At 47.7% G+C, this 15,266-nt stretch overlaps 1 long non-coding RNA gene across 2 annotated transcripts in view; it reads left to right on the top strand.

The window, feature by feature from the left end:
- Nucleotides 1-15,266, top strand: part of LOC119058085 (uncharacterized) — a 66,982-nt gene that overhangs the window by 30,154 nt on the left and 21,562 nt on the right. For both annotated transcript variants that reach the window (XR_005084196.2, XR_005084195.2), the window contains exon 2: nt 13,840-14,138. This is a non-coding gene — a long non-coding RNA (uncharacterized LOC119058085). The remainder of the gene's footprint in view (nt 1-13,839; nt 14,139-15,266) is intronic.

Below are 15,266 nucleotides of genomic sequence, written 5' to 3'. Positions count from 1 at the left end.
ATTATATTTATATATTGTTCTTTGAATTCAACATATAATGTTGAATTCTGTTTTCAAATTTTTTGTACTTTCAAAAATATCTATAGTTTTTGTTTGTATTTATTTGGTATCAGAATTGTGTTTGCCTCATCAAACAGTTTAGCTTTGTGTGCACATGGAGGGACATCAGTCACTGGGACAGTGTGGCCCCTTGTGCTGGAGTGACTCGTCTTAGTGGTGAGTCTGGGGTAGAGCAGGCCCCTGCCTCCTGCCCTCCTCTGGGGAGTGCACCTGCCCACTGAGAACCCGCCTTCTGGGTTCAGTCTCAGCCGCACATTCTGCAGGGCGAGCTGCAGTTCTGCCTGCGGCACAGGGTGTGGATCATTCTAATTTTAGAGTTTAGTTCTGAAAGATCTATGATTGCCAAACACCCACGCCACGTCCTCCAATACAGCACTCATTAGCAATAAAGCTGTTATTTTGATTTCCATCTATGTAATTTCCTTGCTTATCTCTCCATTCTGTCATTCCAACACACACTTAAATGACCCTTCCAATAGTCTCAGTGTATGGTTCCCTGAGCTCCTCCCCCCTAGTAATCTTGTCCTCTACCCACTCATCCCCGTAACTGGGACCCTTCACAATCTCAGTTTTTCATAACCCCTCTTTAACCACCGCCTCCTGCATCTTTCCGGCACATTCTTTTTAGTACTCTGAATTCAGTAAACCCTTTGACCTACCAAGACCTCCATTTCACTGATTCTGCCACATTTTCCGTTGCCTCTCATGCCCTAGTATTGCCCTCCCTTCCCACTTTACCCAACCAGAATTCCTTAATGCCGTTGCCCCCTTTTCCTGAGGCTTACTCAGTTGCCAAAACCATGATACTAGTTAGAGCCAAATTTCCACCTACTGTGAGCCTGCCAAAGGAAAACACACAGCCATCTGATTGGCTCATTTTAAATTCAGGATCATGAACTTCGAGTGAACCCTTAATACTTCCTGATAGACACACATTTCCTAATCCATTTATCTCCTGCTCTCATGCTTGACTATTGTGTACCTTTCTTTGTTTTGATATTTTCAACACCTCTTCCCATCAGAAGAAGGCTTGCACAGGTTTCTACTATTACCTTGGCCTTCTGTCCAGCCTACGGGCCCACATATTCTGTCTTCCTACAGGTTACTATAAATGAACTATCCACACTCCTATCTGAAGTCCATCTCTCCATTTTGAAACTGGGTATTATTCCCTCCTAACTACCTAAGGACTAGGAAAGGACATCTGTCCAGCAACTGCTCTCTCTCTCCTGGATCATTAGCACATAAACATGGTTATTTCTTTCATCTCGAAAGAAACTTCCTCTTGACCCCGCTTTCCCCACCAGCTCCCTCCAGTTTCTCTGCTCATTTTATGGCAAAATCCCTTGAAAGTGTTGTCTACACTCACCCCACTTCCTTTCTCCGGATTTTCTTTGAAATGGAAATTTCCACCAGGTTTTCACCCTCACTACTCCAGTGAAAATGCCCTTTTCAAGTCCTCCAAATGATCATTTCAATGGACTTGTACTTGATCTCTTAGTAGCATTTAAAGACAGTGGATCACACTCCCTTGGCTTTCAGGATTCTGTTTCCTCCTGTGTCACTGTTCACTCCTCAGTCTCTTTAGCTTCCTCTTAATTTAACTTCTCAACATTGGAGTTCCACCAGCACTCAGCCCTGCATCCTCTTCTCCTCTCCATCTATGGTCATGCCCTAACTAGTCTTAGTCACATAGTTTTACATGCCATCGGTGGGCAACAATTGCCAAATTTCTATTTCCAGACCACACCTCCCGGCATGCCCCAGACTCATACATCCAACTGCCTAACAGACACCTCCACTTGAATACATAATACACACTTCAAATTTTACATGGCCAACACTGAAATTTCGACCTTCTTTCTCCCACCGGCTGATCCCATGCCAGTCTCCTTCATCCAGTTGTTAGCAACGCCATCTTTCTAGTAACTCAACCCTAAAACCTTGTAGTCGAAGACTCTTTTCATCTTATTTTTCACATCCAACCCATCAGGAAATTCTGTTGGCTGTGCCCCAAAATATATCTAAAATATGACACTTATCACTACCTCTACTGCGAGCGCCAGCTCTGAGCTTCTCTCTCTCACCTGGACTTTTCTGTAATAGCTTCCTGACTGGTTCTCCTTGCATCATCCTTACCCTCCTGCAGTTCAGAAATCCTTTAAAAATTAAGTCATATCATGTGCTTCCTCTACAGAATCCACAGCCCCAAAGGCAGAAAAGGCTTATGGCACCCACACACCCTTCCCTACACCTCACCTCCCATGCATCTCTGACATCATCTTCAACCCTCCTCCTCCTCCATTCCAGCCACACCAGCCTACCCACTGTTCCTCAGACAGCCAGGCTTCCACCTTACAGCTTCTGCTACAGCTGTTTCCTCTGCCTATAATGCCCTTCTCCAGATATCCACATGGGTAACGCCCTCACTTCACATTTTTGCCCACATGTCATCTTCTCAAACAGGTCTTCTTTATTAAAAATTGCAAGCAATGCCCCCCACCACTGATGCCACACTCCTAATTACCATAGCCGGCTTTACTGTTTTGTGAGCTTTACTGAGATATAATCCATACCATGCAATTTACTCATTTAAGGTATACAATTCAATTATGTTTAGTGTATTCACAGAGTTGTGCAACCATCACTGCAATCAACTTTAGAACATTTTCATCACCCCCTAAAAGAAACCCATGCCCTGACAGTCATTCCCCATTTCCTCCAAATTCCCATCCCCCAGCCCCGGCCAGCCGTGAATCTACTTTTTGTCTCTATGGATATGCCTGTTCTGGACATGTTACATATAAACAGAGTCATACACTAGGACATCCTTGTGCCTGGCTTCTTTCACTCAGCATTCACTTTTCAGGTTCATCCATGTTGTAGGCTGTGTGACTACTTCATTTTTTTATGGTGGAATAATATTCCTTGGTATGGATATACCTCATTTTGTTTATCCTTCCATCAGTTGGTAGATTTTGGGCTGTTCCCATGTTTTAGCTATTATGAGTAATGATGCCATGAACAATCATGTACAGGCTTTTGTATGGTCATGTGTTTTCATTTTTCTTGGGAGTAGAATTGCTGGGTCATGTGGTAACTCCATGTTTAACCTTCTGCCAGACCATTCTCCAAAGTGGCTACACCGTTTTACATTGACATCCACAATGCCTCCATGTCACCTCCGGCACACTTTATTGTCTGTCTTTTTAGTATTTGCTTCATTTTTACAACAACATTTATCACTTTCCATGGTACTATATCATTTATTTTTTTAAGTTTTTTAGTGTCTGTGTCTCTTCTACATTGTAAACTCCATGAAGGCAGCGATCTTTTCTGTTTTTTTTTTTTATCCGTTTGATTCACTGTTCAGGGTGTTTAGAATATAGGAAGTACTCAATACATATTTGTGGATTGGAATAGAATGAGTTTAGTATAACAGACTTGAAAAACCAGGCAACAGTATATGAGAAAAAGAAATATAAGTGGGTCTCAGTAACCAATGCAGAATTAAAAAATTAAATGAAATAGCCCAGCCAGTGTGGCTCAGTTAGTTGGAGCATTGTCCCATGTACCAAAAGGTCATGGGTTCGATTCCCAATTAGGGCACATACCTAGGCTGCGGGGGTTTGGTCCCTGGTTGGGCAAGTGTTTCTGTCTGTCTGTCTTCCCCCCTCCCTTCTTAAATCAATAAAGTAAAAAAATTAATGCAACTGATTTCTAAATATTTATTTCTAAAAATTTAAATAAAATATTACCAATGAAGCCCTAGCTGATATGGCTCAGTGGACTGAGCGTGGGCCTGTGAAGCAAAGGGTCGCTGGTTCGATTCCCAGTCAGGGTCCCCAGTAGGAGACATGAGAGGCAACCACATATTGATGTTTCCCACTCTTCTTCCCTTCCCCTCTTTAAAATAAATAAATAAAATATTTAAAAATATTACCAATGAAATAGATTAAGATTACAAAAACCACGTGTACCTTAGATAGACAACATCAGCTAAAAAAGACATAACTGAGTACGTATTAGCCAGTTACTGGGAGACACAGAGCCTAAGAATTCACAGAAATGTAAAATGAAAAGTCATAACTGAAATTCGCATCCTACGAGGCCCATAGCTCATTAACTGTGAAAGAGGCAGAAAAACAAATCAAGGAACCAGATTATCCTTCAGGAAGCCAGCAGACAAAATAGATGCCAATGTGGCACCAAGTTTTGTGTTAACTTTGGGCGGGCTCAGGGGCAGGCTTCTGCACAAGCCCGCTGGGTCTCAGAGCAAAGCCAGAGTGGGAAGGAAAAGGTAAACAGGAAGGGGAAATGGGATCGGGAACCAACAGCCCAGAGGCTGGACACGCTGCAGAACTCCGGTGCACACAGGCAGCAGCTGGTATGCCACGGGGGCCAACCCAGTGTGGGGTGTGCATACTGAGTGGGACAGTCAGCTTTCCTGATAATCAGTTCATTCCCAGCAGGACCCCAAACACCGGCCAAGGCACCAAGAGAAAGATCCTGCTCCACCCACCCCAGGGGTTCCTGGCATGGATTCAGGCAGGGTGTCAGAGCAGCCAGGGAGGTGGAGGGCGGAGTTCCAGTCCAGGAGATGGGGTCAGGTAAGCTGGGTGGGGTGATCGGCCAAGAAGTCTAGCTGTGGGGACCGACCAGTGTCCTGTGGGATGTGCGGCATAGGGGTGGGGGAAGAAGAGGATGACAGTGAACAGTTTCACACATTGGGCACTTTTTTTTCCCAAGGAAAGACGTCTGTCTAGTGGCTGTAGGACCTTTTCAGCCCCCATTTCACCCTAGCAGGGTTCGGCGGGTACCCACCCAGTAAGCCGTTGTCGTTGCTAAATTGGACCCATTCCCTGAATAAAGGAACTTGCCTCAGTGCAGAATCTACATCCGTACAGTTCTCCCAACACTTGCTTTCTTCCTTTGAGAGGCCCCTATGGCCCCCAGGGCGGGACCGTGAGATTCACGGGACATCTGAACCCCGTCCACTGCACTGTTTAACCCCAGGGCTACCCCTCTGACTGCGCTGACCTTTGGGGGGGGCGGGGAAGCAAAAGGCTTCCTTTACTCCTCGTTATCCCACCCTGTCACCTCCGTTTTCTACAAAACACATGTACGTTGGGGTGGGGGAGTTTTCCATCTGGGCTGTGTTTTCTTTGCCAGAGCAAGTGTGTGTGCGAGGAGAGAAGGGAGGGAGAGAGGGCGGGAAAGGGGGTACCGACGTGCCCAGCAGCGGGAGCACCCACACAAACAGTCTTCACGTGGTGAGGCCTCGAGGAAAAACCCGAATGAGGAAAGAGACTCGCGACTCCGGGAAGGCCGGGCGGCCGCCCTGGACAGTCCGGGTGGGCGGGGGGGGGGGGGGGGGGGCCGAGGGACGCGGGGAAGGGGGTGGCGAGGGGGGAAGGGCAGGAGGAGGGGGCAGGGGCGGTCCCGAGCAATTCAATGGCGCTTTGATTTAACAACTCCAAGCCCTTTGAAAACATTTTGTCAAGAAAAGCTTGCCATCAACACGTATAATCTCTTATCAGAGGCCCCTGAAAGCCCGGGCTCTGGGGTTAATTCCCCCATCGCATTGAGTTTGAATCAGTTCTAAACCCTCAGTGACATGAAAGCGCCCGAGCCTCCGGCCGCACAGAACCCACTGCGATCCGCCGACCGGGGAGGATTACGGGGCCTGCTCCGCGGCTAGCTCGCCGGCGGGACGGGCAGGCTCAAAAGAAAAAGAATAATTAGGGATAATTGCTTGTGTCCAAACACAGGCATTAAGGTCCCCCGTTCCCCTTTGGGACTTTGTGAGCCAGAATGAAAGAGACACCCCCTGTTTTAACAGCTGGACCAGCGGTCTGGGTCCGTAACCGAGGGAGGAAGCGCTCGGGGCTGCTGGGAATGCGGCCCTGGTGGGCCGTGGGTGGGCGGGGGCCGCAGGGCCAAGCGTGGACCGCGTCCACGCGCGCAGCCCCGCTGGTGTGTTCAGCCATCCTGGAGCTTGGAAAAGAGCGAATTGTCTCCCAACCCAGCGCCTGCCGCCTCAGAAGCCTGCTGCAGCTTCGGGGCCAGCGGCGGTGCTGGGGGAGCCCTCGTGGCGGGGGTTGGCTGAAGGTGGCGCGGGGACTGGTCCTCTGGCTGCCTGAGACGTCGGGTGCAGCAGAGCGCTGGTCGTCACACACTCAAGTTTGCACCCCGAGCCCCAAGGGGCCTATTCGGCCCCACCAAAGCTCCCAAACGGGAGTCTCTGTCTGATACCAGCTAGCTCGGTGTGAGGCGGCCTGAGCTACATTTGCAGACTCCGTAGTCCCAAGGCGGCCCCAGCCACATCCAGCTGCGCCCTGGAAGCTGAGGCCAGGTTAGGAGGCCTCCCTTTGTGGCTTAGAAGTTGCAGGCGATTTAAACGCAACTACAGAAACGTGTTTAAAGTTCACCCGCTGCATCAGGACTCGCCAACACGGCCCGCAGCCCTGAATATAGGCTGACATTGCGGTTTGGGACTAGGGCTTTCTGGAGAAGAGACTCCACAGGCCTCGTCCAACAACGGCCAGCAACCTTCGGAGGCCGCACTTTCTGGGAGGTTGGCTGGTTTGCCCTGCGTAGCCCAGGAAGCCACGGTGCCCGAGAAGGCCACGGCAGGCCTGGAGGGATCCTTGAAGCAGTGGGGTGCGGTTGGGAGCAGAAGGGGGCTGTGCCAGCGGGATGCCATGTCCTAGGGCGACGGGAGGGAGGGAGGAAGGACGGTGGAGAAGGGAGAGAACCTGACGGGAATTTGTACCGCCTTCGAGACCGCCGGAAACGGCCCGCCCCGAACACCCGGGCCACCCAAGTTGAGGCCTGGAACTGCGAAGTGTGGAGGCCTGAATAACCAACTGACTAGACAGTCCGGGAGGGGGAAGTGGGTCTTCCAGGAGGCGGATTTTACCGAGTATCACCAAGTGGGTTCTCTCCATGGTGGCTGGCTGCCCAGCGGCTGGCGGGGACCACTCCCGAGCAACTCCCAGATGCTCGTCCTGCGCCCTCAGTTCCGAATACGGATCGTATGTGGGGCTGGAGGAAGAGTGGGGAGGCAGCGCGGCGGACACGCGGACCTGAGTGATTAATTAAAAGGAAACCACATCCGACAAGAAACGAGTTTTCTGAAAGAACTGGAGTCCGAGAGAGGAGCCCTCGACCCTACAGCTGTGGCCCAGACGGATCCGCCAGCTGCGGAGCCCGCCCCAGCAGCAGAGGACACGCGCTGGGGCCTGCTGCCCTAGCACAGGGACTGGCTTGCGAAAACTCTGTGCTTTAAATAAAACTCAAGGTTAAAAGTGTCCAGGTTGGCCTGAGACTGGGAGACGTGGGGGACGGGGGCGGGGAGGGATGGGAGGGTGGGGACAATTTCTGGGCCAGCTGCCGCCACCTGGACGCTCCACAGTGGTGATAGATAACAGCACCCACCCTGCGAGGGTCGCCTAAAACTCACCCGGGGTTCTGAGTCTACACAGCAAACACCCCGGTTAGTAGGCCAAGCGGTGTCAGCGTGGGTTCACTAGACAAGACTGCGGTGGAGACAAAGCTTTAAGATAGAAAGTGTCAGATTCTGGCAAAATGCACACTTGCCCACATTTTTCTCTCCTTTGCTCCACACCCTTGGTTTGGGGAAAACCCAATGAGAGTAACAAATAGAGGAAGAAACACATAGAGCATTTGCTGAATCTCTTTTCATTTTCCTTGTAATGGCAGCATTTATTAAAACACCCTCGGTGTTAAATACAAAACAAAGTGTATAACTATAGATTGATTTTTAATGTTTGTGATTGCAGACCGCTGATTTTTTTTTCTTGGCCCGAGCATGTTTGGGAATATTCTAAGTGAGGAAAGGCATTATGTTGCACTAGGGTATCAGGACGACCTGTTCCACCTCCCTCTGTGAGCATAAAAGTCAGGAAATTTAAAAGCCTGGATTCGCAAAGTACCGAACAGTCAGTCGCCTTGTGTAGAAATGGGTGATGCTCTCTGAATTTGCTGCATCACACTTTTCAGGTTAGGCCTCAACTTCAGAGGCGATCAGCGCTTTATTTATTTGTTCTAGAAGGGGGGTGGTTCTGATGACAGCGCAGGAGACCTTTCTGCCCCTTTCTCGGGATTCCGAGATCCTTCCTCTTCTCTCTCCAGCTGCTTAATCAGCCCGCGTCAAAGAGGAGGCTTTCGTATGGGGTTTCGTTTCGTTTTGTTTTTGAGATTTAATACTCATCTGTTTCATCACGCCACACTGGTTTCAACAACATATAAAAGCCATGAAATTTAATGTTCAATTCCAGAACCTTGGCCAAGAGATGAAGTTCTTATACCAAGAAAAAAAAATGCTTAGTAAAGTGAGAAATTCCATCGAATCTATACTTCCTTGCAATTGGCAACACTTTTGCTTAAGCTGCTGTGTGGACCTGTTCCCTTCGCAGTTTCAAACATAGACGAAACTATCCGCAAAGGACGGACGTGTGAAAACGACGTAAGAAAGCCTGACTCTGTGTCCAGGAAAGGCCAATCTGGCGTTCCAGAGTCACCCCGAGGTTCTGCCTGCCGGCCGCGCCCCAAACAGACGCACAACCAGGGCGTCCGGGGGTGGCGGCGGCGGGACCGGGCCTGAGCGCAGTGGGCAACGGGTGGTTTTAAAAATGAACACAGCTCGGAATCCAGAACTGGTAGTACCCCTCCAAGGATTTGAAATGGATAGTGCAAGCGAAGGCCCCGAAAGCTTAAGCTTCGTGAGGTTTACAATAAATTCGCTTTGGGGTTTAAAAATGTTTAAAAATACGTGTTGCACCGCAAGTCTCCGCTAGGGCGGCCACCGAACCTCTCCTGCCTGCGCGGATCTGGCTCGTTCCACCAGGCCTTGGGCCCGCGTGGACGCGACACTTAGGCTGTGAGGATATTCCGCGGGTAATTTACTAATGCCCCGAGGAGTTTAGGACTTTAGGAGGAACTATCCCCAACCGCCCCCACCAGGTCTGAGCGGGAGGACCCGGGCGTCCAGCAAGGAGCCCCTCCAGCGAGGAGCCCTTCCAGCGAGGGGCCCCAGGGCTTCCACCGGCCCCTTCCCGTTCTGCACCCGCCGGCTGTTCAGAGGGTGTGGGAGGCTGCGCCCCGCAGTCCAGTCTCCTGCTCCAGGTCGGGACTCGAGGCAGCTGCTCCTGTGACCCGAGAGTCCCAGCCAGAGGGACGCAACGTCAAGACCACACTTCCCGCAAGCCAGCGAGCGAAGGCCTGCTCCTGCTTCCCGCCGGAGAGGCGCCGGGCGCAGCGGGCTCACGGCCCCAGCCCAGGGCGCGCGCCTCCGGTTCCAGCCGCACGGGGGGGGGGGGGCCGGCCTGGGGGGAGAGGGCAGCAAACAGGATCTTTCCTGGGATGGGAAGCGCCTCCACCCCCTTCCCGCTGAACTAGGCGGGGTAAACAGGCCGCTCAAGCCTTCTCGGGAACTGGACGCCTAGGGAGTTTGCCAGAAACCGCCTGTCCCAACCAAATGGAAGGAGTTCCAGTTTTTAAAGCAAATCCCTAACTTCGCAGTTTAGCGAATGGACTCCGCTTCTACTTTTAAGAAGCAAATCGAAGTTGGTATGGAAAAGGCTAAAAGATGTTATTCACCTTTGAGTCTCCCTCTCTCCAAAGAGCTGCATACTCCCACCCTCATAACTGCCTGTTCTACAGCAACGAAACATGTGTTTTGTGGGATGTTAGAATAAATGACAATAAAAGCTATGCTTTTTTAAAAATACAGATTTTTACCAGTGTCTCTATGCATATTATGTACGAGAGTGTGTGTGTCTATGTAGATATAGATACGTACATATTCGCTCGAGTATATTCTGTGGACTTAAATTTGCATTCTAAAACTGTGCAGAACTCGTCGCGTATCCCTACCACACAGGTCAAGCTTGAGTATTTAATTTATTTCATTGGTCTTCACAAAGGCCAGTTAAAATATTATTTTCTTGTAATTTTTATTTAGAGCCTCCAAAACAGGAACACACTGAACTTTTAGAACGGAGTCACCTACATGTGAAAGAATGACATGTAAATTGTATTTACAATGGAATGTTTAAAATTCATTTCTTTCTCAGCCTTCTGGGCACGGGGGTTTCTCTTCTTGGAGGAGCCTTTAGGCAGAGTCAGTTCTTGGCTCCCAGAACAGTGTCTGATGCCGTAAAACACTAAATCTGGACAGATTTACACAGAACAGAAGCTTTCATTTCACCCTTCAAATTCCAGCCAAACAGCTTTGGGGATTTTTCTATGTTCCAGACCGACTGAATGTTTTTCCAGGTTTCATGGCTGAGCCGCAGTGTATGGCAGCTCAACCAAAATCGTGACAGTACTCGACCCAGCAGTGAGGTGTGTCCTGTTTGTTCATTGTGTCCAAGCTGTGGAACAAAGGCGCCTTGTGTTAGAGATGTAACTACTGTAAACTCGATGCAAATTTGGAGATGGGTTTTACATGTAAAAAAGATGTATTTTATTTGTACTGTTTTTCTTGAAACTGTCTTCACACAGTTCTTTTATTTTTTTTAAAAAAACAAGTATTTTTATAAAGACAAAAATAGAGTACTCAAGACCTTTTTTTTCTAACACTATCTGAACGAAAGTAACTTCTTCCCATTGAGACAGGCATGGATTTTCCTCTAACTTTAAAATAAAGGACTACTATTTACATCGGTAGAAAGATGGCTCAGGAAGCTGCCTGCCTTTACTGCCAATAAAAAGTAGATCGCATTTCCCCCAGGTGAAACCCAGAGTTCTTTAACGGAACTGCCGGGTGTAGCACCATTAATAAATAACATTTAAAATAAATAGCTATTTTGGAAGAGAGGAAGCTTCTCTGGCAGGCCCTGGCAAAAAAGTTATACTCACAGGATTTTTATAACTGACCATGAATAAAATTCAGGACATTTATTGTGAGAAAGATGCAAGTCAAGTTCATGTATACTTTCTACAAAAGGGAAGAAGTTTGCATTCTCAGAGTTAGGACAGAGAATAGACTAAAAATAATTCTCTCTGATACGAAACCCATTCATAGCTGGTGAGATCATTAAGGACATTCTTTGTCCATATACATTTAGTCATGTATATTTGAAGGTGGGTGCAAGCCCGACGTGCACTGGCGTTTCTGCAGGGCCCCTCCAAGGCACCCAAGAAGCCTGAAATAGTTAAGGTGCCCCCTACAACTCCCTTCCCCTCCATACAGACTCTGTTTGTGGAGAATAGTGGAAAGTACAATGTACTGAGTTAAACAAATATTTAACTTGCTCCATGTCCAAGGCAAATCAGATTTCAGGCCAACATATGGATTCCAGCTTAGGGCTGGAGACACAGCCTCAGGTTGGGGAGTGAATCATGTGTGTGGTCACTGTCAGAGGCTCTGGCCCGGCCAGGCTCAGGGTTACCGACTCTCCCAGGGACTCTGGAGAGACTGAGCTCTGCTTTATTCCAGAACTCATCACAGGTTAGAGCTCTCTGAGGTGGACCCAAAGTGGTAGTTCTGGATTCAGAATTTAACCACTTATTTGTCTGAGCTCCTTTAGGGTAGGCCCTATGATCTATTGATTTGGGGTTCCCCGCAGTTAGCACAGTGCCTGGTACATAGTAAGCACTTGCTACAGGTCTGATAAATCCCTTGAATCATTTAAACACCTAGCAAAAAAGATGCCTTGTGTTAGGGTCTTTGGATCTTCCTGTGACTGCAGAAGGTGCAGACGTGTGCTGTACCACAGTGGCCACTAGCCACGTGTGGCTACAAATGCTTGAAATGTGGCTGGTCCAGACCGGTGTGTACTGTGAGTATGAAATGCATACCGGAGTTTGAAAACTTAGTATAAAAAAAGAAAGTAAAATATCTCATTAATATTTTTATAGTAATTGTATGTTAAATAGTAATTTAGATGTATTAGGGTGATTAAAATATATTTGTGGTTATATATTTGGGGATTTTTCTATGTTCCAGACCGACTGAATGTTTTTCCAGGTTTCATGGTTGAGCCGCAGTGTATGGCAACTCAACCAAAATCGTGACAGTACTCAACCCAGCAGTGAGGTGTGTCCTGTTTTTTCATTGTGTCCATGCTGTGGAACAAAGGCGCCTTGTGTTAGAGATGTAACTACTGTAAACTTGATGCAAACCTCTAAAATGACCCCAGTGACTTCAAACTCATGTCTATAAGTAATTCTCTCCCCTAGAATGTAGGCAAGACTTAGTGGCTCAATTCTAAGGAACAGAATCTGGTAGAAGTGATAGTGTAACCGAGCAAACTGGGGCTCGGCCACATGTCGCCTTGCTGCATGACCCGATCACTAGTATTGAAGGAAATAGTCTTTTATTTGCAGGACTCCAACTTCACAGGGCAGTTGGGGGCACTCCTGTTTGGAGCCCTGTTCTCCCATAAGGCTCAGCACCTCCCCTGCTCCCCTAAAGGGTATAAGCCAAAACCATGCCTCCAAGTTCCCCATATCCTTACCTGTTCTTAAGCCGGCTATGCAAGCAGATCTCCATCCCCTCTGAAAAGTACCTTTTTGGATTTCATAGTCGCCACCCTCTGGCAGCAGCTGTCTCCTTCAGGATCTGGGGTACATTGTCCTCAGACCCCGTGCAGTGGTCCAGAAAACATGGCTGTGTTACCCTGGGTCATGGTGGGGTCCAGGGACGCACACTTCCGGAGAGAGTAGCCTCTCTATACATCCTTCAGAGAACTAGAAGTCAGCACTCCCTGGTCACAGTTCAGCATTCTAGGCATCTCTCACAAATACGTGCTTGGTTCAGCAGGTTCCTGCACAGCTCCAGTAGCTCTCTCCTTACACCCTTTCCTCAGCCCACACAGCTGCCTTCCTCACTACCCTAGGCCACATGGTGGAATCCTGACTCCCGGCCGGCATGGTTTCTTTCACACACCAGCCCTCACGCTGGACTGCTTCACTACAAACTGCATAGCTGCTTGCTGCTTCCTCTCTCAGACCTCATGGCTAAGTCCCCCTACTTCATGGCTCCTTCCTCATGGCTGCCTCTCTTCTCCCTCGCCCACCCTCATTTTAAACGCTTGGCCTGGAGCTTCCCACATGTCCTCATATCCAGCCCCTCCTATGAAGTGCTACTTTTGCCAGTTCCCCCATATCTTTTACCTTCTTTCAGTTGCATCTTTAGTCAGGGCGAGAGCACCCGTGACACAGGAGCCTCTGGCTCCTACCTCTCACATGGGTGCTGTATAAGCTACCCCTCAGCTACATCATGAGTCACTGTACAGTCTGGAAATCATGTAGATCTTTTACCCAGGTGGCATCACAGCTATCAACTAGCTGTCAACTTGACATTGTTGTGAAAAGTATCTTAACTAATGTATCATCCCCTCCCCCCATCCACCAACCATGGACTGTGGGGGATATTTTTGAGGACCCCCACTTTGCACCCTGTTTCAATAGGATATAACTTGCAAGATCAGATTATTAAAAGACTGCAACTTCATTTTTTAAAAGATATTTATTTATTTATTCATTTATTTATTTAAGAGGCGAGAAGGGAGGGAAAAAGAGAGGGAGGGAAACATCAATGTGTGGTTGCCCCTCATGTGCCCCCTACTGGGGACGTGGCCTGCAACCCAAGCATGTGCCCTGACTGGGAATGGAACCAGCGACCCTTTGGTTCACAGACTGGCACTCAATCCACTGAGCCACACCAGCCAGGGCAAAAGACTACAACTTCTATTTTGAGTGCTCCTCTCCCTCCTAAGCTTGCTTCCTCTGTGTCTCTGTCTCAAGTCCCAATCACCAGAACAGAACAGACTCTCACGCTAAAGATGCCAAATGGAGAAGAGAAGCCCTGGAGGACAGAGGTCACGAGGAGAAGAACTGAGGCCTTTCAGCGAACAGCCAGCACCAATGACCAGCCACATGAGTAAGACGTTTGGAAGCAGATCCTCATGCCCCAGTCAGTGCTTCAGATGGTGCAGCCAGGCCGATGACTGCAAACTCAGGGGAAACCCCGAGTCTGTCCAGATCTGTGGCTTGTACATACTGCCCCACAGCAACCGTGAAATCATAGGAGTGTGTGTTTTAAGGTAAGCTTTGGGATAAATTGTCACAGAACAATAAAGAACTAATGTACTATTATTAAAATGAATTTCTTTAGTTGCTTTTTACTTTTCAAAATGTGGCTACAAAAAATTTTAAATTACATGTGTGGTTCACATTATATTTCTATTGGATAGCACTGGTCCCTATGGCTTAGATAGGATAAAGGTGTTCCAGGTTTAACTTGGGACTCCAGGGTGCTGGACCCAAATTTTGGTATAGAAAACTATGAAATAGGACTAAATCTAACAAAATATGTTCTCACCTATAATGCCTTGCCTAAACCAATTTCAACTACTCACATATTAAACAGCTGTAGATTGAGAGTCAAGAGTTATTATTTTCCCAGTTTAGCCTTAAGTTACTTGAAAGCTATACCCAGAGAGACCCTCTTACTGTCTTTTTTCAGCTCTAACACATTATGATTCCATAATTGCTCATTTTAGCATTTTCTTGCTACCAACGAGTAATGGCTACATGGGAGATTGCTAGTTCAGTTTTTCTTGTAATAATGAACCCAGCATTAGCAGCTCCACTTGTCCAAAATGATCTTTTAGCAAAAAGTAGTAAGTTGCGGCGTGGAGTGGACAACGGGAGACAAAGGAGCATTCTTCAGCATACCCCTAACCGCTCCCACAATCCTCTGTGGCCCTCCACAGCCTTGCTTAGAATTCTCGCATCTCTGTTCCTCACCCTGACATCTAGAATACCAGAAAACTGTTTGCATTTAATTTTGTAGCTAAGCTTTAAGTTGGGAAGAAATGAAGGACTTATGTTTCTGTTCAAGAGCCACAGATACCTAAGGTAATAATTAGAAAAATACTTAGAATATAATACTTTCTATTGGATTTTATTTTACTGGTACAATGACAAGTTCTCATAAGTTTTCAGTGGAGAAAGATGTCAGTGTCTTTTCATCTTTAAGGCAGAAGGACGCTGGTTTGCTCTGGCTATTTACAGATAATCATGGAATAGGACCATGTTATAAGAATGAACAGTCTTCTGTGTTTTTTTCTAAATTTAATTAAGAAATTCTCTTCCTTGTGTCTTAAATGCATTTTATGTTGGCAACATGATAGCAGCTATAATAATATATGGTGCTTCAGAGGAGTTGA

This window comes from Artibeus jamaicensis, unplaced genomic scaffold, assembly GCF_021234435.1.
Source record: "Artibeus jamaicensis isolate MK-2021 breed Jamaican fruit bat unplaced genomic scaffold, CSHL_Jam_final scaffold_369, whole genome shotgun sequence".
NCBI classification, from domain to species: domain Eukaryota; kingdom Metazoa; phylum Chordata; class Mammalia; order Chiroptera; family Phyllostomidae; genus Artibeus; species Artibeus jamaicensis.
The sequence above is the reverse complement of the archived record's forward strand: the minus strand, read 5'-3'. Positions and strand labels throughout refer to the sequence as shown.